At 45.1% G+C, this 25,837-nt stretch overlaps 1 pseudogene; it reads left to right on the forward strand.

Annotated features, from left to right (window-relative positions):
• Positions 1 to 22,886: 22,886 nt before the first annotated feature.
• On the forward strand, positions 22,887 to 23,004 carry LOC126189145 (5S ribosomal RNA; annotated as a pseudogene).
• Positions 23,005 to 25,837: the final 2,833 nt, after the last annotated feature.

Raw genomic sequence — 25,837 nt, forward strand, 5'->3', positions numbered from 1 at the left:
GACTACTCAGCTACGTATAATATCGTCTATGCACCGCTATGCTGCAATGTTGCTGCAGATGACAACCAAAGAGCCGGCCGGTGTGGCCGAGCGGTTCTAGGCGCTTCAGTGTGGAACCACGCGACCGCTACGGTCACAGGTTCGAAACTTGCCTCGGGCATGGACGTGTGTGATGTACTTAGGTTAGTTAGGTTTAAGTAGTTCTAACAAGGGAACATCCCAATCGCACCCCCCTCAGATTTAGTTATAAGTTGGCACAATGGATAGGCCTTGAAAAACTGAACACAGATCAATCGAGAAAACAGGAAGAAGTTGTGTGGAACTATGAAAAAATAAGCAAAATATACAAACTGGGTCGTCCATGCGTAAGATAGGCAATATTAAGGGCGAAGTGAGGTGAGGAGTGCCGTGGTCCTGTGGTTAGCATGAACAGCTGCCGAACGAGAGGTCCTTGGTTCAAATCTGCCCTCCACTGAAAATTTTGCTTTCTTTATTTTCGCAAAGTTATGATCTGTCCGTTCGTTCATTGACGTCTCTGTTCACTGTAATAAGTTTAGTGTCTGTGTTTTGCGACCGCACCGCAAAACCGTGTGATTAGTTGACGAAAGGACGTGCCTCTCCAATGGGAACCGAAAACATTTCATCGCAAGGTCATAGGTCAACCGATTCCTCCACAGGAAAACACGTCTGATATTTTGTATACGACACTGGTGACAGCATGTGCGTCACATGACAGGAATATGTTGTCGACCCACCTAACTAGTACACTTGGCGAATGGGTCAAAAGTTTCTTCTACCTTGCCCGATTTAGGTTTTCTTGTGGATGTAATAATCACTCCAAAAGAAGTGATGAAAAGAGTTTTTCACATAAACTGAAAATAAAAAGTTAAAAATTTTCGGTCAAGGGAAGATATGAACCCAAGAACTTCTCGTTCCACAGCTGTTCACGCTAGCCACGGGACCACGGAGCTCCTCGCCTCACATTGCCCTTAATATTGCCTATCTCGCGCATGGACGACCCAGTTTGTATATTTTGCTTATTTTTTCATAGTTCCACACAACTTCTTCCTGTATTCTCGATTTATCTGCGTTCAGTTTTTCAAAGCCTATCCACTGTGCCAACTTATAACTAAATCTGAGGGGGGTGCGATGGGGATGTTCCCTTGTAAGTTCTAGGCGACTGATGACCTCAGACGTTAAGTCCCATAGTGCTCAGGGCCATTTGCACCATTTGACAACCAAAGAGGTTCTGCTATGAACAGAAATATCACCTCAGGTCATCACTCCCGGCTGGCTGCCATCTTGGCGGACGAAGGTGAGCTTGTTATCCCATTGGTGTGCGGAGCGCATCCAGACACATCTTCCATCTGGAACCTACATTGACTGGAGTAGAATGAGTCCCGCTTCGAATTAAGCCCTGGCGGCTAAGCCGAATACCTGCATGCGTGCGGGCTAGAGGAGGACGAATGCGTTAACTGACTTGCTTAGTCTGTGAAGCTCTTTCTTCTGAATAAATTATCCATTTTTTTGTGATATTGTAATCATTTGTTTGCCTGTACATATACATCACATCCACCGATTTCCGTCACATTCAGATAATTCGTTCGTGTCGCTTTGGTTTTCGCTGGCCAGGAGTGTATCTGTTTTACTGTACACCGTGTGTCTCGCCGACACTAATCTACCGCTGCCGTCTCACACATCTAGGGACTTAGGAGACAGTGCGTGTGTTTTTCCGTTGTCAGCGGTTCATTGACACAGTTTTCGCCGTGCAAAGAGTAGCTGCAGCTGTCGCACTCCGTGTCGGCACTGGGTCTTGATGCCATAGCGACAGACGGGCCTGCTGTGTGAGTCCGTCCGGTAGGAGCGTGGAGTAGTCTGCGTTCCTGTTCACACACGGCGCACCGCCTTTGAGTACGGCGGCGCACAGCCACTGCCTACTACCAGCTCTCCGGTCACAGTGGGACCCGCCCTCTGTCTGACGACTAAGGCTCTGTCCTCCACCCGTGTCTCCCGAGGATACAAAGCAAACTTCACGGCAGGCGGCAGAGGTGCCGGCCGCTCTCTGTACCTTAAGGTTCGTCGCCACTAGACTTCGGTACACCTTTGCAAACGGAGTCCTCGGCTTGTTAACTTCTGTGGTACTGCGTAAGAACTTGCTGGGAATAAATCCTACAGCCGTAAAGAGTCTCATATTCTGCCCTTTACCTAGAATTAAAATCACAAACATGTTTTAAGAATACGACTAATTCAGACGGAGGACATATAGAAAAAAAACACTCAGTTGTTATGTAAATTATTTCTCTACAAGTAAAAAATAAAACAGATTAGACAAACATCTGATGCCCTTTTGAATTATGTAAGAAATTGTGTATGGCAAATGAGACTTCAGGTTTTACGTAATTCACCATACAAACATCTAAATCTGTATCTGTATCGTGCTCTGCAAGTCACCTAACAGTGTGTGGTGGAGGGTATGTCTGGTACCATTAATTGATCCTCCCTAACTTGCTCCACTCGCAAATGGCACGTGCGAACAATGATTGTCAGTAAGCCTCCACGTTAGCTCCAATTTCTCGAATTTTCTTGTCATCGCCATTTTGCGAGATGTATATGGAAGTAATGTGTTGTCCGCCGGCCGTTGTGGCCGATCGGTTCTAGGCGCTTCAGTCCGGAACCACGCTGCTGCTACGGTCGCAGGTTCGAATCCTACCTCGGGCATGGATTTGTATGATGTCCTTAGGTTAGTTGGATTTAAGTAGTTCTAAGGCTAGGAGACTGATGACCTCAGATGTTAAGTCCCAGAGTGCTCAGAGCCATTTGAACTATTTTGTGTTGTCCGACTCTTCCGGGAAAGGGCTCTCTCGAAAATTTAACACTAATCCTCTCCGTGTTGGGGAAAGCCTCTCCTGCAGCATCTGGCATTGGATTTTGTTGACATCTCTGTCACGCTCTCGCACCGACTAAACGATCGCGCTCTTCGTTAGATCTTCTCTATCTCTTCTATCAGTCCTACCAGCCAAGGACCACATATTGATGATCAATACTCAAGAACAGATCGAACAAGCGCCTTATAAGCCACTTCTTACGCGCATGAGTGACATTTCCTGAAGACTCTTCCTATGAATTTCAGTCTGCCATCTGATTTTCCTACTATTTCTTTTACGTGGTCATTCCACTTAAGGTCCCTGTGGATAAATACTTCTAGATATTTTACAGCAGATGCTGTTTCCAGAAGTGTGTTATCAACAGTGTAGTTGTACAGTCGTGGATTTCTTCCCCCAAGCATGCGCGATGTATTACATCTATTTACGTTCGGGTCTGTTACCAGCCTGCCCCTTCATCAGTCCTCTGCAGGTCGTTCTGCAAAACGATTCTGTCTTCTGGCGTTTCTGCGTTCCTATAGACAACCGTATCATCTACAAGCAATCTTAAGGAGCTTCCGACGCTTTCTTCTAGATCATTTATGTAGATTGCAAACATTAACGGTCCGAATATGCTTCCTTGAGTTGTATCAGTAAGAACGCCTTGAATCCAGTCTCTGATCTGGTGCGATACACGCTAAGCTCGCATTTTTTGATTAAACTGCAGAACGAGACGATGTCAAATGCCTTCCTTAAGTCAAGCGACACAGCATCAACCTGAAGGCCGTTGTCCACAGCACTATGGGTTTAATAGAGGAACAGAGCGAACCGAGTTTGCGAAACCTATTTTGATTTTTATAGAGGCGATTTCGCTCTCCAAAAACATCAATAATCTTAAACTGAAAACATGTTCAATTATGAAACTCCGTGGCAGATTAATACTGTTTGCCGGACCGAGACGTGAAATCGGGACCTTTGCCTATCACGGGCAAGTGCTCTACATGTTCCATAATTCTACAACAACTCGACGTCAACGAATGAGGCCTATAGTTATGTACATCTGTCCAATGACCCCTCTTGTAAACAGGAATGAACTGCGCTGTGTTGCAGTCTCTAGGTACATGTTTCTGCTCAAGCGATCTACGGCAAACTTCTGCTAAAAGCACTCATTAAAATTCTAAGATTTTACGTTAAACGCCGGCCGGGGTGGCCGAGCAGTTCTAGGCGCAACAGTCTGGAACCGCGCGACCGCTACGGTCGCGGGTTCCAATCCTGCGGGCATGGATGTGTGTGATGTCCTTAGGTTAGTTAGGTTTAAGTAGTTCTAAGTTCTAGGGGACTGATGACCTCAGAAGTTAACTCCCATAGTGCTCAGAGCCATTTTTACGTTAAACGCTGAATTTCAAATTCTGATTCGGCAATCATTTACTGTATATCATTTCGATCATGATACAAAGACGCAGCAAATGTTTTTCTAATCTGTTCTATTTATTACTTTTATACGAATAATTTCACAGAACATTTAACCGTTTTCTTTTTTCAAAACTATTTTTATGCCAATATCCTTATTCACAGTTAAATAAGACAAGAACGTAGCTTCTACGGGCGAAATAGCTATGAATTGAAGAAGTGAACTGTTTGACACTTCCTGGCAGATTGAAACTGTGTGCCGGACCGAGACTTGAACTCGGGATCTTTGACTTCCGCGGGCAAGTGCTCCAACAACTGAGCTACCCAAGCACGGCTCGCGACCTGCCCTCACAGCTTCAAATCTGCCAGTACCTCGTCTCCTACCTTCCAAACTTCACAGAACCTCTTCTGCGAACCTTGCAGAACTAGCACATTTGGTGGAGGACTTGCCCGCGAAAGGCAAAGATACCGAGTTCGAGTCTCGGTCCGGCACACAGTTTTAATATGCCAGGAAGTTTATATCAGCGCACACTCCGCTGGAGAGTGAAAGTCTCATTCTCTTTGACACTTCGTTTGCATAGCTAACAGCAGCTGTTCTTGAAATTTTTCAAGTATCTCTGAAATAACTAACCTTTTTTTTTTTTTAAAAAAAAATACGCTGATTATTTTCAAGCAATTAAATCTTATTTTTTCCAAACCAGATATTGTCGTCTAGACACCGTATATGACGCTTACCTACCCTTAGGTTCACTGTGAGAATTCGGACAAAAATCTACTGCGTAGTTTGGAGGAAGTCTTGACCAAAAAGGAAAAGATAGCGACAACACTTAGTGTATTGTACGGGATGGTAAACTGTTTTTCAAGCGGGAGCCCCGCTATAGGTGGATATAATTACGGGGCTGTGTGGCTCTAAGTTTCCGAATAGGTGCTTCAGAGCTTCCTCCTGCTTAGTTTCTGCGTTTGTGGTTTCCAATATGAAGTCTGTTTGATGCAACTCTTTACGTTCCTCTATTCTATGTAAGCCTCTTCATCTCTGCATAACTACTGCATCCTACATTAAATTGAATCTGCTGGCTGTATCAAGCTTTGATCTCACTCTATATTTTTTATCTTCACACTTCTCTCAAGTACGAAACTGATATTTACTTGATGCCTCATGGCGTGTCCTATCAGTCAATCACTTCTTTTATTCAAGTTGTGACATACACTTCGTTTTTTGCCAATTGAGTTCACTACTTTGTCAATAGTTATCCGAACTAACCATGTAATCCTCGACATTCTTGTGTAACATCACATTTCAAAAGCTTTGCTATCTTATTATCTGAACCGTTTAACGTCCACGTTTCAGGTCACTACAAGGCTAGATACCAGAAATATTCGTTCAGAAAAGACTTCTTAACAAATTTATATTCGATGTTAACAAATTTTTCTTTTTCAGAAATGAATTACTTGCTAGCACCAGTCTGCATTTTACGTCTTTTCTATTTTGGTCATCGTCAGTTATTTTACTGCCTAATTAGCAAAACTCTACTTTTAGTGTTTGACTATGTAATATAATTGCCTCAGCATCGTTTGTTTTAATTCTGTCATACTCCATTACGATGATTCTACTTTAGATGATCATCATCATAGACCCTTTTTTAAAATGTTATTCATTTACTTTCTCTGCTCTTCCAAGTTCTTTGTCGTTTCTAACACAGTTAAAAATCCTCAGTAAACTGTCCTCTTATTATTTCTTCTACTTGATTCTTAAAAATGTTCAAATGTGTGTGAAGTCTTAGGGGACTTAACTGCTAAGGTCATCAGTCCCGAAGCTTACACACTACTTAACCAAAATTATCCTAATGACAAACACACATACCCATTCCCGAGGGAGGACTCTAACCTCCGCCGGGACCAGCCGCACAGTCCATGACCGCAGCGCCTTAAGACCGCTCGGCTAATCCCGCGCGGCACTTGATTCTTAATCCCTTTCAAAATATCTCCTTTGTCTCCTTTACTACAAACTTAGTGTGCAGCTCGAATAACATTTGAGACAGGCTACAGCCATGTCTCACTTCTTTGTTATGTAGCAGTTAAAATGTTGGGCAGACTGTACGCTCATTAATTTTTAAGACCGGCCCTGGTGGCGCTGTCGTAAGATACGGGACGTAAGGATCGTAGTTCAGATCCATGGCCTGTAAAGATTTAGATTAGGTTTCCTAGAATCCCTTAAAGGAAATGCTAGGATAATTCTGAACCGAGTATCAGCTCGTGTCGATAGAGGTCTTCCTTCTGTCGTGTCTTTGACGTCGCAGCTTATCAATGAGTTCCGTAGCGTCCCTCTGAAGGGCTTACATGCCCCTCCTTCTCCATTTAACAGCGTTGGGTGCGCAGTGTCGCTCTCATGGAGTGTTCCACGTTAAATGGCTGAGTCTTCGTGCCGTGGGTGGTCGGCGTACGCGACCGCATGCTGCGATGCGCCACCTTGTTCAAACGATCACCGTTGGAGGACACGCACTTGGTGATTGCATCTGACGAGACAGTAGCCCAAACAAGCTGCAGTCTGAAAGATCATGCTAGTGACAGACCGGTTGCAGCTGCATGTGCAACGGGGACAGATTTCCTCCTTGTTCATTGCACGTGGAGCACCAGGTGAAGTTTAACGTGGTGAGTAACATTTGTATACAAAACACTTCGAGCTTTCTTGCCTACCACAATGGAGTAGCTTGCGTGGTTATGAACAAGTCATGCTTTAACTTGCCCCGTGTCATTGCGCCTCTTGATGGTTGCGTTATGTATTGTAAAATTTATAGCTCTCTTTCCATATTGTTAAAGGAAAACTTTTATGTGTTACGTTCTAATTAGGTTTTTGATTATGACATGCACAAGTTTTTAAGATGCGGGATTCTGTTATGGATCTTTGGATTTAAGAAAGGTTCTATACGTATATATTAATGGTTCCTTTATTCGATATTGTCAGTCTTTCATGATTCCGAAAAGTACACTACTGGCCATTAAAATTGCTACTCCAAGAAGAAATGCAGATGATAAATGGGTATTCATTGGACAGATATACTAGAACTGACATGTGATTACATTTTCACGCAATTTGGGTGCATAGAACCTGAGAAATCCGTGCGCAGAACAACCACCTCTGGCCGTAATAACGGCCTTGATACGGTTGAGGCATTGAGTCAAACAGTGTTCAGGTACAGCTGCCCATGCAGCTTCAACATGATACCACAGTTCATCAAGAGTAGAGACTGGCGTATTGTGACGAGCCAGTTGCTCGGCCACCATTGACCAGACGTTTTCAATTGGTGAGAGATCTGGAGAATGTGCTGGCCAGGGCAGCAGTCGAACATTTTCTGTATCCAGAAAGGCCCGTACAGGACTTGCAATATGAGGTCGTGCATTATCCTGCTGAAATGTAGGGTTTCGCGGGGATCGAATGAAGGGTAGAGCCACTGCTCGTAACACATCTGAAATGTAACGTCCACTGTTCAAAGTGCCGTCATTACGAACAAGAGGTGACCGAGACGTGTAACAAATGGCACCCCATACCATGACGCCGGGTGATACGCCAGTATGGCGATGACGAATACACGCTTCCAATGTGCGTTTACTGCGATGTCGCCAAACACGGATGCGACCACCATGATGATGCTGTAAACCGAACCTGGATTCATTCGAAAAAATGACGTTTCGCCATTCTTGCACCCAGGTTCGTCGTTGAGTACACAATCGCAGGCGCTCCTGTCTGTGATGCAGCGTCAAGGGTAAAGGCAGCCATGGTCTCCGAGCTAATAGTCCATGCTGCTGCAAACGTCGTCGAACTGTTCGTGCAGATGGTTGTTGTCTTGCAAATGTCCCCATCTGTTGACTCAGGGATCGAGACGTGATTGCACGGTCCGTTACAGCCATGCGGATAAGATGCCTGTCATCTCGGCTGCTAGTGATACGAGGCCGTTGGGATCCAGCACGGCGTTCCGTATTACCCTCCTGAACCCACCGATTCCATATTCTGGTAACAGTCATTGGATCTCGACCAACGCGAGCAGCAATGTCGCGATACGATAAATCGCAATCGCGATAGGCTACAATCCGACCTTTATCAAAGTCGGAAACGTGATGGTACGCATTTCTCCTCCTTACACGAGGTATCACAAAAACGTTTCACCAGACAACGCCGGTCAATTGCTGTTTGAGAAATCGGTTTGATTCAAAACGGTTCTAATGGCTCTGAGCACTATGGGACTTAACTGCTGAGGTCATCAGTCCCCTAGAACTTAGAACTACTTAAACCTAACTAACCTAAGGACATCACACACATCCATGCCCGAGACAGGATTCGAACCTGCGACCGTAGCAGCCGCGTGGTTCCAGACTGAAGCGCCTAGAACCGCTCGACCACAGCGTCCGGCATATAAACTGTGGCAACATGCTATTACTCCTTTATCAAGCCCCACAGCGGACGCCAAAGCCGTGGTAGAGTGAAACTGCGCTCAGATTAGGGAACCCTTACACAATTTTCTTTGTAGCTGGGCGCCATGCTTGATTATCGTTAATCAAACCGTAAGTCAGCTCTTCGCGAATATAAGACCTCTATTTCTGAGTATGAGCAATACGTCTCAATAACTTTTAAAAGAAGGTAAATACGTAAACGCTCTTAGATCTCAGGGTGCTTTGACGAATGGAGCATCAGCGACGATAAAATATGGATATCCACTGACATAAGCGACTTAAACGAAGGCCAGATTGTAATGGAGCGGCGCCTGATATTCAGTATGCCGGAAACTGCGAAGTTAGTCGGCTGTTCGGGTGCGACTTCTTCATATGCGAGTACGGTGGGCACGGGTCTTCGAGTTAGCTCCCTGGATCAATGGGAAAGTACTGTCTGGTCGGATGAACCGTGTTTCTTATTGCACCAGGTCGACTGTAGTTTCCATTATCCAGTCGGAAGGCCGCTCGAAACTTGCAATGCGCCACGGACGCATGCCGTAGGGGAAAGCATTGTGCTACGAGAGACGTTCACTGGGCCTGCACGACTCCTGTTGTATTAATTGAAGTAGTGGACTACGTGAACATTATTGGCGATCACTTGTACTCTTTCGAGCAACGGCCTTGCCGCAGTCGATGCACCGGTTCCCGTCAGATCACCGAAGTTAAGCGCTGTCAGGTGTGGCAGACACTTGGATGGGTGACCATCCGGGCCGCCATGCGCTGTTGCCGTTTTTCGGAGTGCACTCAGCCTCGTGATGCCAATTGAGGAGCTACTCGACCGAATAGTAGCGGCTCCGGTCACAGAAAACCATCGTAATGACCGGGAGAGCAGTGTGCTGACCACACGCCCCTCCTATCCGCATCCTCAGCTGAAGATGACACGGCGGTCGGATGGTCCCGATGGGCCACTTGTGGCCTGTAGACGGAGTGCTTTTTTGTACACTTTCAGGCTTAATGTGTTTTTCGGTGTAGGTGGCATCGTGTAGCAGAATAACAGGCCAGAATCGAGATATAGTGATTTGAGGAGCACGATAGTGAAGTCTTGATAATCAAATTGACCTTTGCTGAAGCCAGTGAAAAATATTTGCGAGTTATTCGAGCTCCAGCTCGGCGCCCACGAAACACCGATCGGTAATTCACGGAAGTGTGTGTTCTGAGGGTAGACACCTGTGGCCATATACATCTGGGAACCAACCTAACAACTTTTGAATCAATGTCAGTCATAATCACTGCTGTATTACGTTCAAAAGATGGACCAACGCCCTATTAAGCAGTTGATCATAATAATTTAACTCACAGATGTGTACATGTGGATAAAAATATGGGATTACCAAAAACACGACACAGTGCCATGTCTAACACGGTGTAGGAAACCGGTGGCTTTTAAAAACAGCTTCCAGTCGACTCAGAACGGATAAATACTGGTTATCTTATACCAATCTGTGGTGTCACCGCCAGACACCACACTTGCTAGGTGGTAGCCTTTAAATCGGCCGCGGTCCGTTAGTGTACGTCGGACCCGCGTGTCGCCACTATCAGCGATTGCAGACCGAGCGCCGCCACAAGGCAGGTCTAGAGTCTTCCTAGCACTCGCCCCAGTTGTACAGCCGACTTTGCTAGCGATGGTTCACTGACAAATTACGCTTTCATTTGCCGAGACGATAGTTAGCATAGCCTTCAGACACGTCATTTGCTACGTCTTAGCAAGGCGCCATTACCAGTTACTATTGATGCTGTAAAACATGTACCGTCAAGAGCGATGATCACCAATTATGGATTAAAGTTAAGTATTCCAGAAGCTACGTACGTTTTTTGGCTAGTGTCAATTCCTTGTCCTGTTCCAGACCTCACGCCAGCCTGCGTGAGCTTAAACGCGTGCCTTTCCGCTTCCTTATAGTGGGTTGGCTGTCTTGCCAATCCACAACAATTTTGGCGACGAGGCCAATTCGCGTTCGTAACTATACTGCCCTGATTTACTTGTGTAATGGCTTCGCCACAATCTCCAGATGTACTGTCCGAATTTTATCGCTTACAGAATCAGCAGACGCAGGCCTTACTGGATGCCCTTGGACAGCTCGTCCAGGGTCAACGTGCACTGCAAAACGATGCGGCAGCCGCCGCTCCACCACTCACGCAGCCACAACACGCAGTTGCACCACTTTTTCGTCCTTTTGATGCTGCACTGGAAAGCTGGACGGAGTGGTCACGCCAATTTGGATTCATCTCGCCACCTACAGAATTCTAGGTAACGAGCGGCAGCCTTTCTTATTATCGTGTGTCGGAGTGTCCACGTACCGTGTGATAGTCAAATTGTTTCCCCGACGTGACATAGCATCTCTGTCCTATGAAGAAATTTTGTCTGCATTAGATGCTTATTTCAAAGAATCAGTCAATGTTGTTGCCAAACGGTATATGTTCTTTCGTACAAAATGTACGGCAGCTCAGAATAATCGGGAGTGGGTTGCAACCTTGCAAGGCCTTACTAGGGATTGTGCTTTCGAGTGTCAATGTGGACTCCCTTATTCAGATACTATGGTACGTGATGCAATTGCACAGAACGTTTCTGATGTTCGTATAAGGGAACAGATTTTGAAACTAGTCAATCCCTCCCTTGAAGAAGTGATGGACATATTTGATCGGCAGGACACACTTGAGTTTGCTCAGGAATCATTTGAAACTTCGCCACCCGTGTGTCAGGTTAACCGGCCCGCCGGGCGAGCTGCACGGAACAGTAAACAGTCCTCGCGCCCGGCGGCGCCAAAGCTGCCTGGCTCTCAGCCACGTGTACCACGCCAGCAAGCAAATGCAGTGAAATCATGCCCGCGGTGTGCTACTAGACATTCGCGTGAGAATTGCCCGTCACGCCAGGCTATTTACTTTTTCTGTAATAAAAAAGGCCATGTTCAAAATGTTTGCCAGAAAAAGCTCCGATCGGAAGCTCAAAACCATTCCAGGCCCTTTGCTTCGCGCTGGAGCCGGAATCGAACCAAGGATACTCAGGCTCGCGAAACTTTGCCCATGGAAATTCATATAGTTCATGCCACTCTGCCCAGTGCCACTCTCTCTAACAGTGACTGTGTTCGTCCCACAAATAGTGGGCGTCGACATTGCAGGCACTCCCATCAAGTCGCAAGTGATTCTGTACCAGTGTCAGTTCACGTTGCACGAGACAGTCGCTCTTGTCGTCAGCAGGACAATAAACTTTTTGTGGACTTGGACATTAACGGCAAAGTGATACCGTTCCAGCTCGATACCAGAGCTGCAGTTTCACTGATCAATCAAGACACGTACAAACAGCTAGGCACACCTCCGTTGCGTGCCGCAAATGTTAAGTAGTTATTCAGGACAAGCAATCCCTGTGTCAGGACAGTGCAGCCTTCTTGCAACATACAAGGGACAAACAAAACTTCTGTCATTTTACGTCCTTCGTTCTTCTTCTGCAGTGAACTTGTTTGGTTTCGATTTATTTCAGTTGTTTAACTTGTCTGTAGTCAATCAGGTCCTCTCAGTGAGCCAGACTGTGCCTTCAGACAGTGTTTCTCGTCTATGTAAAGAATTTGCAGACATTTTTGCACCGGGCCTCGGTTGCGCTAGGAACTATAACGCACATTTGGAACTGAAAGTAAACGCGCAAACGAAATTTTTCAGAGCGCGCAATGTTGCCCACGCATTGCGTGATGAGGTCGCAAGGACATTACACGATTTGGAATCACAAGGTGTAATTGAACGTGTGCAGGCTTCTCTATGGGCATCACCCTTAGTAATTTTGCAAAAACCTTCCGGAAAATTGAGACTTTGTGTGGACTTCAAGGCAACAGTGAATCCACAACTAGTGACTGCAACTTTTCCTTTACCCCGCCTGGAAGATCATTTTGATAAACTGTGCCCGGGTAAATATTTTTCGAAGTTGAACCTAGCAGATGCGTACTTGCAAATACCGGTGGACGAAGAATCCCAGCGCGTTTTGGTGGTTAACATGCATCTTGGTTTGTACCGATTCAACCGACTGCCATTCGGGTGTGCATCCGCCCCTGCATTGTTTCAGCAATATTTACAAACTGTTTGTGCATCGGTCCCTACTGCAGCAAACTATCTGGACGATATTGCGATCTCCGGAAAGACGGAAGAAGAACATTTAGCCAATCTCAGAACATTATTTCAGGTCTTGCGACAAAATGGTCTTCGCTTGCGGAAGGACAAATGTGTGTTTTTTGCTCGTGATTTGCCATATCTAGGACATGTACTCAATGTGCAAGGCATACATCCCAGTCCAGAGCACCTCCGTGCCATACAAGACTTGCCTTCGCCGCAGAATTTGAAGCAGGTACAGAGTGTGCTGGGAAAAATTAATTATTATCATCGCTATGTGCGCCACGCCTCTTCCATTTCAGCTCCGCTTCATCGCTTACGCCGTAAGGGTGTTCCGTTCGTCTGGACGACGGAATGCGAACGCGCCTTTCGCCAGTTGAAATCGGCGTTGCTTTCCAATACTTGCCTTACGCCATTCGATCCCCACGGCGGGCGGAAGCCTTATGCCACAACCGTCCGCCGATTTGCGGGGGAGGAATGTGGTGTCACCGCCAGACACCACACTTGCTAGGTGGTAGCCTTTAAATCGGCCGCGGTCCGTTAGTATACGTCGGACCCGCGTGTTGCCACTATCAGTGATTGCAGACCGAGCGCCGCCACACGGCAGGTCTAGAGTCTTCCTAGCACTAGCCCCAGTTGTACAGCCGACTTTGCTAGCGATGGTTCACTGACAAATTACGCTCTCATTTGCCAAGACGATAGTTAGCATAGCCTTCAGCTACGTCATTTGCTACGACCTAGCCAGGCGCCTTTACAGTTACTATTGATGCTGTAAAACATGTACCGTCAAGAGCGATGTTCACCAGTTATGGATTAAAGTTAAGTATTCCAGTAGCTACGTATGTTTTTTGGCTAGTGTCAATTCCTTGTCCTGTTCCAGACCTCACGCCAGCCTGCGTGAGCTAAAACGCGTGCCTTTCGGCTTCCTTATAGTGGGTTGGGTGTCTTGCCAATCCACAACACATTCTTCCCACGAAATATTGGCAAGTTCAGGTAACGATGCTGAAGTTGAATAGCAGCCACTTCGTCTTCTTTCCAAAGTTGGCAACAAAGGCTGAATAATAGAGAGATCTGGTGACGGTGGTGACTTGGAGAGAACAGAACTGAACGATGCGACCTGTGTGAAAAGGGGGAACAAACAGTGTACGAGGCGATAGACCTGATCAGCCAAAATGGTAAAATACTACTTGGCGCCAATGCAGTCTTGCAGAGTAATCAAGGGGTCCATGGAATACCACGATATGGCTGCCCAAATTATCACCAAGTCCCCGCCATGTTTCACTCTAAGGGTGTAAACTCGACCAGAAATTGGAAACAGTGTTAAACAAGACTCGTCCGACCAAATACCCTTGTTCCATTGCTCCTTCACGTTTTTCTGTAACGGGCATTTGCGTCACAGGTGGTTTTAGAATTCCAGCTGGCTCTGCAATTCCCTGCTTATGGAGGTCCCTGCTTGTGGAATTACCTGCTTTTTGGAGTTCCTTTAGCGTTGTTTTGCTGCTGATGGCGTTCGCGAGCGCGACTTTCAGTTCTGCAGTGACTTTCGCAGCTGTCGTACACTCACTTTTCGCCACAATCGTCTTCAATGACCGTCCGTCACGATCACACGATCGTCAGCGTTGTGACTTACCGGATGATGTTATATCGGTCTCCTTGTGTGCGGCATAAATCTTCGATACGGCGCCTCTTGAAACACCGAACACGGCCTACCTTCGCCTTCATTACGGAAGCACCCATCATACGAGCAGCAACAACTTGCTAACGTTCGAATTCACTTGTTGTTGTGGTCTTCAGTCCTGAGACTGGTTTGATGTAGCTCTCCATGCTACTCTATCCTGTGCAAGCTTCTTCATCTCCCAGTACCTACTACAGCCTACATCCTTCTGAATCTGCTTAGTGTATTCATTTCTTGGTCTCCCTCTACGATTTTTACCCTCCACGCTGCCCTCCAGTACTAAATTGGTGATCCCTTGATGCCTCAGAACATGTCCTACCAACCGATTCCTTCTTCTAGTCGTGCCACAAACTCCTCTTCTCCCCAATTCTATTCAGTATCTCCTCATTAGTTATGTGAACTACCCATCTAATCTTCAGCATTCTTCTGTAGCACCACGTTTCGAAAGCTTCTATTCTCTTCTTGTCTAAACTATTTATCGTCCATGTTTCACTTCCATACATGGCTACACTCCATACACATACTTTCAGAAACGACTTCCTGACACTTAAATCGATACTCGATGTTAACAAATTTCTCTTCTTCAGAAACGCTTTCCTTGCCATTGCCAGTCTACATTTTATATCCTCTCTACTTCGACCATCATCAGTTATCTTGCTCCCCAAATAGCAAAACTCCTTTACTACTTTAAGTGTCTCATTTCCTAATCTAATTCCCTCAGCATCACCGGGCTTAATTCGACTACATTCCATTATCCTAGTTTTGCTTTTGTTGATGTTCATCTTATATTCTTCTTTCAAGACACTGTCCATTCCGTTCAACTGCTCTTCCAAGTCCTTTGCTGTCTCTGACAGAATTACAATTTCATCGGCGAACCTCAAAGTTTTTATTTCTTTTCCATGGATTTTAATACCTACTCCGAACTTTTCTTTTGTTTCCTTTACTGCTTGCTCAATATACAGATTGAATAGCAGCGGGGAGAGGCTACAACCCTGTCTCACTCCCTTCCCAACCACTGCTTCCCTTTCATGCCCCTCAACTCTTATAACTGCCGTTTGGTTTCTATACAAATTGTAAATAGCCTTTCGCTCCCTGTATTTTACCCCTGCCACCTTCAGAATCTGAAAGACAGTATTCCAGTCAACATTGTCAAAAGCTTTCTCTAAGTCTACAAATGCTAGCAATGTAGGTTTGCCTTTCCTTAATCTTTCTTCTAAGATAAGTCGTAGGGTCAGTACTGCCTCACGTGTTCCAACATTTCTACGGAATCCAAACTGATCTTCCCCGAGGTTTTTCCATTCGTCTGTAAAGAATTCGCGTTAGTATTTTGCAGCTGTGACTTATTAAACTGATAGTTCGGTAATTTTCACATCTGTCAACACCTGCTTTCTTTGGGATTGGAATTATTATATCCTTTGTGAAGTCTGCGGGAATTTCACCTGTCTCATATATCTTGCTCACCAGATGGCAGAGTTTTGTCAGGACTGCCTCTTCCAAGGCTGTCAGTAGTTATAATGGAATGTTGTCTACTCCCAGGGCCTTGTTTCGGCTTAGGTCTTTCAGTGCTCTGTCAAACTCTTCACGCAATGTAACTGCGACATAATGCAGCCACAACTTTGAGGTCGCCACATAGGTGCCGACAAATACAAGAGCGCAACTTGCAGGCTTGGCTAGCGTAGGCATTTATCCCCCAAGCATGCATTTCTCGCGGTGTTTCCATATTTCTGTCCAACCCATGCATCTGCCTACATTCATTTTTCCAAAGATAAAAACGATTGTAATTACTATGGTTTTCCATTGGTATCCAATACCCAATAACTAATGAAGACTACCATACAAGTAAACCACAGAGGTGCAAAGAAGATGGACGCAGGCCTTAGGGGAAGAGACGGCGGAGATGCAGAAGGCACGCGGCTGCTACCTGTGCTCCGGGGGCTGCTTAGCTGGCAGACGTAATCCGCTAACGGTAGAGGACTCTCGTGTGCGACCGCAAGCGTCGAGGGCTCAGAATCCCTGGCGAGCTTACCAAGGGCCAGCTGCCTGCAGCCGCACCACACCTGTACCTGCCTCGTCCTGCTCTGATTCATTCCCTTCCTATTCTTGTTTAACGCCGTCTGTTTTCATATTGGAAATAGTCATTTACCTCTTTCACCACAGTCTGTTGTACAGTTCTGTGGAAGAGGAGATAATAACAGAGGTAGAAACGACTCGGGATCCATTTTTTTCTCCACAACAGTGCGATTTCCAGGAAAACAGGTAAACTCTTAACAGTTCTTATTTGTATCCCCATCAGGCAACGATTTGAAGGTCGCATCCATCGCGTTTTTTTCGCAACACATCTGGCTGGAAACTACAGATTACAGCTGTCCCCTACTCTTATCCAACAAAAATTCCAGAAAATACTAAAATTACTGAAACTATTAGGAGGCCATACATGTAGGTTACAATCTTTCACCGTGTTCTAATCTTCAAAAATCTTACCAGGCCCATTCTCATACTTGCCGACATAACCTGGGTCTGTGCACCATGAAGTATATAATACTAATTACAATTTTAACAACGTCATCCACTACGTATCCGTCTTCCGTCTCCTAGACGTATCCTCCACTAGTCGATAAAATTTCCTCATGCCACTCCTCAAATTCCTCGAACACCTTTGCTCAAACTATACCTCCCGAAGACTCAAATATCTCCCCAACCCTGTGATTTAGTATTGGTTATTAGGGTTTAACTTCCCGCTGACATCAAGGGCATTAGAGACTCAGCACACTCTCGATTGTTTCAGTGATGGGGAAGGAAGTCTTTTGTACCCTATCAAGGGAAACAACCCGACATTTTACCTAGAGTGATTTAGGGAAATTACGGAAAACTTAAACACGGTGATCAGACGCGGGTTTGAACCGTCTTTCTCCCGAACATGAGCCCAGTGAGCTAACCACTGCGCCACCTGCCCATTCCTCTCTAACTCTGCGCTGCTGTTGCGCCTGCACCCTTTGCGCATTCAGCAGCTCCACAGCCATCCTGTGCTATCCCTTGGCAACTTCAACCGTCTCTCTCTTTCCGAGCCAGAAATCCAGCTTTACATCTACCCAACCCACCAGGCGTAAGCAGTAACCTCCATATCACTTCTTTGGATAGAGGCGAAGCTTCGTGACTCGTACTAGTTTCTTCCTGTTCCAGCCGCTACTTATACGTAACACTTCTCAGCCCGAGATCAACACAATAGTTCCGACTGTCCCCCTATACATCGCCGGCCCTCTATCTGTGCTATTTCCACTCATCCCTCCATACTTCCTTCCTACACAGTTTTTACTATGGTCTGAACTCGAGGGGCTTGGAGGTGCCACATCGTCGTCATCATCATCACCATCTTAGTAACAACTACACTACCTAAATTTTTTATTAAATCATTAAAAGAAATAATTTTTAACGTGATTGAAACCGAATTTTTAATGTTTTTAATATGTTTTTATGCCAGAAGAACAGCTGTACAGTATGAGGAGGGAACGAAATGTTCAAGAAAGAAATAAAGTTCACAACAAGTGCGGCTTTTACCGGGAATGCCGCCTGCTATATCTGTTGGGATCCTCACAACAAACTCGTTTAAGCCTGAACTGCTTTTTGGCTACTTACTGGTCACCTGGTATTGGAACTTGTGCTAAGGACTTGTCTAACTTGGGACGATGCAATAACATATTTATGTTTAACATATAACAACTCTGCTGCTCTAACCTGATCACTCCATGTTTCTTTATCTTCTCCTCCTGAGCTCTACTGTTATTTTTAAACGGGATTTGGTAGAAACACAAATTATTTCAAAAACAATATGGTATCCAGTGGGTTTTTAGCTCGGGGCTGAAGTTCACTAAATGATACTGTGAGACTACGAAACCCAAAATAAACACATGTTGGTCTTATTGCCTATAGTGATTGCCTATAGTGGTCCATGCTATTCATGGATTTGCATGTATCACCTACGTCAAGTGTAGAGCTGAGAGTAAAGATGTGCGTGATCGCAATTATAAACATCGGGCTACATACTGTGGGAAAGTATTACTCAACAGGTGCGCAGTCTACCTGCTGGAGAGCATTTGTAATCTCCAATGGAGTAAGGAGGAATGAAAGAGCTCTGGTACCATGGAAGATCTCCTGCATCAAGGGAGACGAATAACATGTATATAAGCGATTGTTGTTATGTACTGTTCACAGAATGTTAGTGAGATGTCTTTAAAACAGCAATTATTAGTTGACTCTGAGAACAGCATCTTTGCATTTAACATGTAACCGTTTATGAAAGTTTGGGACAATACAAAGAGTTCATTGGAATCAATGTACACTTTATTTAAGTAGAGAAGCAGTGTTTTGTTTTATAGCCACTTCACTTATAGAAATTTGCTCGGAAGAAAGAAGTTCGATGTCTAGGAAGAACAGGGCACAGCTTAGCTGGGCCTTGGGATAAGTCACAAGAGTTGCAAGGCTGAATCTCTACACCAATCTAATGAGGGAGCGTTAACGTGGCGGTGTTAGGGGTATTTGCATGGAGTAACAGGTCTACAACAGATGTCGCTCAAGCAGTCAAAATATCGCCACAAAAGCTGAATAAAACAGTTATCAATAGCTAAAAAACACTCCAAGTCCATATTGAACAGGTGCACATTCATCTACATAAATTGTTAGTTGAATTATAGTTATTTCCTTATTTCGTAATTCATGCTATTGTTGATTTAGATTTTCAGAAATAGGGAGATCTTCCTTTCGTGAGCCTGTTCTCATTCATCTATTCGCTTTGCCGCTATTCTGACGTTTCTTATGTATTTCATAGATCTTATAATACTTGTCATTTCCCAATCATCTATAGTTTGTATTCCACCGACTATTTTTCTAATAACCTGTCTTTGAAATATCTCTGTTCTGTCCAGCATCATTGTGAAGCATTCAAATGCCTATAAATGTTGTCGTCTTATCATTGTGACATATTGTTTTAGTTATGTATTTGTACCGATAATGAGGAGTTATATATTTAAGTCTGTACAAATAAATATGTCATTATCGTTTTGGTAAAGACTTGAGCACTGTCCCTCGTCAGACTGGGGATGGATTACGAGTGAAACACATCGTCACTGGCAAGCAGTAGGGTTATAATGTTTGATCAGTTCTGGCAGATCAAAAATGGCTCTGAGCACTATGGGACTTAACTGCTGAGGTCATCAGTCCCCTAGAAAGTAGAACTACTTAAACCTAACTAACCTAAGGACATCACACACATCCATGCCCGAGGCAGGATTCGAACCTGCGACCGTAGCGGTCGCGCGGTTCCACACTGTAGCGCCTAGAACCGCTCGGCCACTTCGGCCGGCCTGTTTTGTTGATAGATGTAATCTAGAGCGTGTAGATTCGAAGGACATGAGAAAGAAGAAACTTGGCGATCTACTTACAATTTGGAAAGAAAAGCATCATTTTAATTTTACGCATTCAACACAGGAATCGATTACAGTAATAAGCTATATAAATTGCTTCTCGCTTCATAAAATAATAAACTCAAGTAAGTGTATTGAAAGTTGTTTCATTTACATCGAAATATATTTTCTTCCTTTCATACAATTTGTGTAGGACCTCAAGATCTATTTCTAATCTGGGAAGCCGATGTCGAGATTCTAACTGACTGTTAAGTAGTTACTGAAATTATAATGTCTTAGGGCATCTTCTTGATCGTTATCTCTCAGCTTAAAATTCCTTCAGACTTGTTCTATTACCTATTAAATGATCAGGCTATATTTTACAAACGCCTGATTTGTTATATTAATGAGAATTATTCTTCATATTGCAGCGAGATATCGGTTGCGAACACCTACGGGAGAAAATGGACTTCTCTGAAGAATTAGAAATCGTTTCGCGTAAACCTATAGTAGGACTATTTTAAACATTAAAATTATACAAATATCTCGACTGTTTTCTTCAAAGGCTTGCGAAAACACTGCAGTAAACAGCCTGTAGTGAGTCGATAGACAGTAACCGAGCGACTGTGAAAGGTATTCGTGCTTGACGGTGACGCAATACAAGTAACAGCCAATAGTGTCAGCGCTGTGCCAACTTATACTTCAGTTAGGTAGGAATTCAGGTCAACGGACTCGGCCGTCATAGTACATTATGTGATGAAAAGTATCCGGACACCCCTATGTAATGCGGCGATGACCACTAGATGTCAGAAGAAGTGGACCCACCAGTATAAAAGGAGACGGGGAGTACTGTGTTGTCAGTAGAAAAGTAGTAACGCCAGAATGGGGCGCATATTAGTCAGTGACTGTTATCTGGATAACAAATCTATCACGGGCGCTTCAACCCTTCTATAGATGCCCAAGTCGACTGCTGGTGACGTGATTGTGAAGTGGAAACGGGAAGGATTAACCAAAGCTAAACCGACAAGGCAGTCGCCATGTACTGGCGGACGGGGACTACATCTACATCTCATACATACTCCGCAATCCACCATACGGTGTGAGGCGGAGGGTACCTCGTACCACAACTAGCATCTTCTCTCCCTGTTCCACTCCCAAACTGAACGAGGGAAAAATGACTGCCTATATGCCTCTGTACGAGCCCTGATCTCTCTTATCTTATCTTTGTGGTCTTTCCGCGAAATATAAGTTGGCGGCAGTAAAATTGTACTGCAGTCAGCCTCAAATTCTGGTTCTCCAAATTTCCTCAGTAGCGATTCACGAAAAGAACGCCTCCTTTCCTCCAGAGACTCCCACCCGAGTTCCTGAAGCATTTCCGTAACACTCACGTGATGATCAAACCTACCAGTAACAAATCTAGTAGCCCGCCTCTGAATTGCTTCTATGTCCTCCCTGAATACGACCTGATAGGGATCCCAAATGCTCGAGCAGTACTCAAGAACAGGTCGTATTAGTGTTTTATAAGTGGTCTCCTTTACAGATGAACCACATATTCCCAAAATTCTAACAATGAACCGAAGACGACTATCATCCTTCCCCACAACTGCCATTACATGCTTGCCCCACTTCATATCACTCTGCAATGTTACGCCCAAATATGTAATGGACGTGACTGTGTCAAACGCTACGCTACTAATGGAGCATTCAAACATTACGGGATTCTTTTTCCTATTCATCTGCATTAATTTACATTTATCTATATTTAGAGTTAGCTGCCATTCTTTACACCAATCACAAATCCTTTCCAAGTCATCTTGTATCCTCCTATAGTCACTCAACGACGACACCTTCCCGTACACCACAGCATCATCAGCAAACAGCCGCACATTGCTATCCACCCTATCCAAAAGATCTTTTATGTAAATAGAAAACAACAGCGGACCTACCACACTTCCCTGGGGCACTCCAGATGATACCCTCACCTCCGATGAACACTCACCATTGAGGACAACGTACTGGGTTATATTGCTTAAGAAGTCTTCGAGCCACTCACATACTTGGGAACCAATCCCATAGGCTCGTACCTTAGTTAGGAGTCTGCAGTGGGGCACCGAGTCAAACGCTTTCCGGAAGTCAAGGAATATGGCATCCGTCTGATACCCTTCATCCATAGTTCGCAAGATATAATGTGAAAAAAGGGCGAGTTGCGTTTCGCAGGAGCGATGCTTTCTAAAGCCGTGCTGATGCATGGACAGCAACTTCTCTGTCTCAAGGAAATTCATTGTATTCGAACTGAGAATATGTTCGAGAATCCTACAACAAACCGATGTTAAGGATATTGGTCTGTAATTTTGAGGATTCGTCCTTCTAGCCTTCTTATATACAGGCGTCACTTGCGCTTTTTTTGCAGTCTCTCGGGACTTTGGGTTGGGCAATAGATTCGCGATAAATGCAAGCTAAGTAAGGAGCCAAAACCGAATTGGAATCCCATCAGGACCTGGCGATTTATACTGCCAAGCATTTCCGAGGGTGACTGTAAAAAACTGCACGAAATCAGCGGAAGTAATCACTGTGAGTACCAAAGTGCTATCAGCAGTCTAGCTGGCATAGTGACTAAGTGTAGGGAGTTAAGAAGAATGAGGTACAATGGTTGAACATCTCCTCGTAAGCCTCACATTTCTGTAGTTAATCTCAGTATTAGTGAGGCAATGGTTCCTGGATAATAATATTCCTGAAATGGAGTGGCATGCCCAGAATCCCGAGCTGAACCCAAAGGAACATTTTTGTCGCTCCAAATCCCAGCGTCCAACAACACTACCGTCTCTAGTTTCGGGTGTTGAGGAGGGGTGGGATATCATTCCTCCAAAGACATTTAGACACACTCTGAAAATGTCCGCACTAGACTTCAAGGTATCATGAAGGAGCAGGGTGAACACGACACATGTTAATGTCCGACTATTAAGTGTCTGGGCCAACGGCCTTGCCGCAGTGGTAACACCGGTTCCCGTCAGATCACTGAAGTTAAGCGCTGTCGGGCTGGGCTAGCACTTGGGTGGGTGACCATCCGATCTGCCGAGCGCTGTAAGCAAGCGGAGTGCGCTCAGCCCTTGTGAGGGAAACTGAGGAGCTACTTGATTGAGAAGTAGCGGCCTCGGTCTCGTCAACTGGTATACGGCCGGGAGAGCGGTGTGCTCACCACATGCCCCTCCGAATCTGCATTCAGTGACGCGTGTTGACTGAGGATGACACGGCGGCCGGTCGGTACCGTTGGACGGAGTTTAGTTTACTAAGTGTCCGGATAGATGTGGTCATATAATGTTGCTCAAGTTAATGAAGGACTCATGTAATAATAATAATGGGGATTGCATTAAATCAGCTATCTCACGGCGGCTTGTGGAATGCATTTGTTTCAATTCGCTGTTGCCTGTAATAGGCGCGGTGAAGAAAAAGTAAAGTACTTTTAAATGTGGAAAATCAGCAGTTCCAGTGCCTCTACAAATAAATGTACTTCACAGCTGCTTAGCAGATAAAGAACAGTGTTTGCAGCAATGAGTCTGGATGATAAGCTTGATTAAGTACACCTGCAGTAATATCCTATTCTACATATAATTATTAAAAGACAGTCCTAGGTTGCACAATGCTCGTTATCTCTTCAAAAACGACGCCTCTGACCTGGGTACGGCAACATCAGGTTATCTCGTGTTAGATAACGTGATAATACGCTAGTGGGTGAAACACGTCGTTTTCTAGCCAGTAAAAAGGATTGTGAAAAATAGGACGGTCTTTTAATATTAATCAGAACATAAGATCAAGGGAATGTCCGCCCCTGGTAGCTGAGTGGCAGCCGGCACGGTAGCTCAGCGTGCTCGGTCAGAGGGTTAGCTACCATCTGTAATAAAAAACCGAGTCAACGGATCAACAAAGAAACTGAACGGGTGTCACCGGACGTCCTTCACGAACAAATCCAACGAACAATATAGAACAACATGAGATTAAAAAAAAAAAGTGGTTAGCACCATGGAATGTCATACCTAACGCCCCGGGTTCGATTCCCGGCTGGGTCGGAGATTTTCTCCATTCCGGAACTGGGTGTCGTGTTGCCCTTATCATCATCATTTCATCCCCATCGACACGCAAGTCGCCGAAGTGGTGTCAACTCGAAAGACCTGTACCAGGCGAACGGTCTACCCGACGGGAGGCCCTAGCCACATGGCATTTCCATTTTTTATCAGGGGAATGGAATAAATTTTATTCTACATATGATCGCCACGCACTTCTCTGTTTCCATTCGTAGTATAGTTCTGTAGCTCGGGAGGGCAAAAAGTAATGTGTTCTATATGAAGTTTCAATACGACTTCTATTTTTGATTTGTTAGGAATGCTATACATTATAAGAAAAAAAGGGAAAGACAAGCACGACAGCAATATTCCGGAAATGGAGTGGCACACCCAGAATCAAGAGCTGAACCCAAAGGAACATGTTTGAGGTGAGTAACAACGTGACTTCACTCCAGACCCCAGCGTCCAACAACAATACCGTCTCTGGTTTTGGCTCTTGAGGAAGACGCACCACGAAGGAGTTACCCGAATCGCGAAGAACTCAGTAGATGTGCTGTACATGTACAAACAAACAAATTATTACAATTTCAAAAAATCCGGATGATTTATTCAAGAGAAAAATATTCACAATTTGAGCAAGCCAATAGCTCATTGAACCGGCTTTGTCACAGATGGAAGGAGTTATTCGGCTTGGCAGAGATTTATAGAGTTGTTGGATGTCCTCTTGAGGGATATCATGCCAAACTGTCCAATGTACAAGTTAGATGGTCAAAATCACAAGATAGTTGGAGGGCCCTGCTCAAAATACTCCAAACATTAATTGGAGAGAGATCTGGTGACCTTGCTGAACAAGGTAGGGTTTGGCAAGAGCGAACACAGGCAGCAGAAACTCTCGCTGTGTACGGATAGGCATTATGCTGTTGAAATGTAAGCCTGAGGTAGCTTGCCATTAAGGACAATAAAACGGGGAGCAGAATATCGCCGACGTACCTCTGTTTTGTAAGGGTGCCGCTGATAACGACCAAAGGAGTCCGGCTACGAAATGAAATGTCACCGAGGCCATCATTTCTGGTTGTCGGGCCGTACTGCGCGTGACAGTCAGGTTGGTACCGCACGGCTGTCTGCGGCGTCTCCAGACATAGCTTCGCTGATTGTCGGGGTTCAGTTCGAAGTGGACTTCATCAGTGAAGACAATTATACTCCAGTTAATGAGATTTCAGGCCGAAGATGTGTCCAGAGACGCTCCGGACACCGGTGTGTTGCCCGCCATACGGCCCAACAAATAGGGGTGATGATAATTAAATCAAAACTCTTTGTCGAAGGGCGTTGATATACATCAACGGGGACAGTTGAAGATGTGTGCCTCGACCGGGACTTGAACCCGGGATTTCCTGCTTACGTGACAGACGCTGTATCCGTCTGAGCCACCAAGGGCACAGAGGATATAACGACTGCAGGGATTTATCCCTTGCACGCTTCCCGTGAGACCCACATTCCCAACTTAATGTCCACACACTACACTCGTAGTGCCCCTGCCCACTACACTCATTACTCGCAGTAGACAATCTTACCAAGTCCCGTAAGAGTTCGGGCAATGCGTGTGCATGAGCACAGAAAAAGGTCAATGGCCGGTTAGCCTTAACTATATGAAGATGGTATCTGTTCTTTCGGAAACGTCCAAAAGAACAGATGCCTTCTTCATGTACCACGGGTGATGGTCTTGGGTCCATTTAATTTCATAGCGTACCTTCGGCTCTCACCCGCGGCACTCTTGCAGCACAGCGGTATGTCGACGATATTCTGCGCCCCATTTTGTTGACCTTCATAGCAATCCAGCCTGGGCCTACAGTTCAATAAGATAAT

The sequence above is a fragment of the Schistocerca cancellata genome, chromosome 5 (genome assembly GCF_023864275.1).
Source record: "Schistocerca cancellata isolate TAMUIC-IGC-003103 chromosome 5, iqSchCanc2.1, whole genome shotgun sequence".
NCBI classification, from domain to species: domain Eukaryota; kingdom Metazoa; phylum Arthropoda; class Insecta; order Orthoptera; family Acrididae; genus Schistocerca; species Schistocerca cancellata.